Genomic DNA, 2,470 nt, shown 5'->3' on the forward strand with positions numbered 1-2,470 from the left:
CGAAATAGAAAGAAATAAGGCTGTGTGAGAAAAGAAGAAAGTGTTATCAAAGGGACAACATGCATTGCTATCTGAAAGAACGTGGGTGACGCAGGAGAAAGATAGTTACAAGGTAGTTGATTTGTCCCAGTAAGATAGATTACAATTTAACACAACTTGCTTAGACGTAGTGGTGGTTAGGATAGGATTCATTAGACTGTTTGGAAAAGAAACGAATCCTAACATCGGGCTACAAGTAGCCTTAGATGCCAAGAACCCTCCTGTTGGGTTACAGCAAGTAACCTTAGATGCCAAGAACCCTCCTAAGTAACCTAGCTGTCCCTAATAACACTGTTTTCTGCAGCTGTACTAAACTGGGTTTTATGCCTATTTCCTCCTATCCCCCTGTTCAGATTTTTAGGGATAGTTCCTAATGCACCTATAGCTACTGGGATACATTTTATCTGCACTTTTCGTTGTCTCTATAATTCAATAGCTAGATCGGTTCTTGTGTAGTAGTTCCTTTTCACTTTTATCAAAAATGAGTTTTATCTTATGATTGATAAGAACTAACTTTAGACACTGCCCTCTCTCTCTCTATCTCTATCTCTCTCTTTCTCTCTCTCTTCTTCTTCTTCTTCCTCTCTCTCTCTCACACACCCATGCATCTAGAGAGTGTGTGTGTGTGTGTATATATATATATATATTTTGCTTTTGCATTTGGTTTACAAGATTATGTGAATTCTTGCGTTGAAGCATATCTTATTGTCTGTATGTGTGTGTATTTGTGTGTGTACCTCTGTCTCCTTGTGTGTGCATGTTTGAGTGTGTCTATGTGTATGGGTTTGTGTGATTATGTATGTGCGTCTGTTATGTATGGATGTGTGTCTCCATATGTGTCCTTGAGTGTGTATATGAAGTGTGGGTTTGTGTATATGGTCGTGTGTTTCAGTCTTCATTTATGCATGTATGTGTGTATGTGTGTGCGCTTGTCTGTCCGTATTACCTACCTACACACACACACGTCTACATAACAGTCTAACAACAACTCTACCTGTGTATATATAAACTGTGAGTATTGGGGTATGACTGCCTTCTACATATATTTCCTGTTTAGTACTGGGGATGTTTCATTTATGAGGAGGTACTCTTGTATTTGTCTGAATGTTGGGTCCTTCGGGTGCTTGGATAAAATGCAGATGTCAAGTTGGCCCAGTGTGCCTCCATGTTGGTCTTTGGCATGTTGGTAGAGTATGGAGGACTGTGTTTTGTCGTCATATTGTCTCAAATGCTTATTTAGTCTCTACACCATCTGAAGCGTGTTTGAAGAGAATTTCATTAAAACATATCCATTTTTCGGGAAGTTATAAGGAAACAAAATCGGTGGGGGTGGGAGCACACTTGTGTAGGTATGCCTATTGCTTTAACAACGGTAAATATACTGTTAACAATTTTATTTTCAAAATAAGTAATAATAAGATAACATTGCTATTAAATATCTACATATCAGTTTGCTTCGCTTTATTTTCATTTTGCAAGTAACAATATTTTGATTATATAACTGCATGTTATATATAAACAAACAATACACTTCATTCATTCGGTTTGTATCTAAAGGCCGACAATAATGTGAATGAGATAAAAGGCGGCGAGCTGGCAGAAACGTTAGCGTGCCAGGCAAAATGCTTAGCGGCATTTCGTCTGTCTTTACGTTCTGAGTTCAAATTCCGCCGAGGTCGACCGTGGTCGCTTATTACTGTTCTTATTTTATCCTGTGTCCATTGTTCGGAAATCTTTCGTCACACATCTGTGACCTCTTCAGTGACCCTTTCTGTCCACGTGTGTCCTCCTGCTCCGCTTAAAATGTAACAATATATGTTTCAACATAACAGTTTCACATCAGGAATCTTTCAACATAAATTCATCAACGTATATATATATTCGACATATCTACACGAGTGTGCCCCCCCACCACTCTCGATTTTACTTTCTCATAACTTTCAGAAAAATATATATTATTAAATGTAATTTTTTACAAATACACTTCAGGTAGTGTAGATTCTGATTATATAGGAATTTACAGTGAAAATTTTTTTTGAGGGAGTTTCAGTAAATTCATATGAGTCGGCTTTGTTTCCTCATAACTTTCAGAAAAATGGGTATTTCAAAATGAAATTTTCAGCAAACATCTTTCAGATGGTGTACATTACGATTATATCGGAATTTTATATGAAAAAAAAAAAAAACCATCAAAAATTGCGTGCACGCACACTTACTTCCGAAATTTCTAGTTTCATTTTGTAGATATACATATGATGTGTGCCAGTATCTATGTGCCTGTGCCTACCATTTTTTTTTTTACATTGAATTCTAATATAATCGTAATCTATACACTCTGAAAGTTATGAAGAAACAAATCTGCCTCCTGTGAATTTTTTGAAACTCATCTCCCTGGAAAAAAATTTTGACAGCAAAATCCAATATAATCAGA

The sequence above is a fragment of the Octopus bimaculoides genome, chromosome 4 (genome assembly GCF_001194135.2).
Source record: "Octopus bimaculoides isolate UCB-OBI-ISO-001 chromosome 4, ASM119413v2, whole genome shotgun sequence".
Lineage (NCBI taxonomy): Eukaryota > Metazoa > Mollusca > Cephalopoda > Octopoda > Octopodidae > Octopus > Octopus bimaculoides.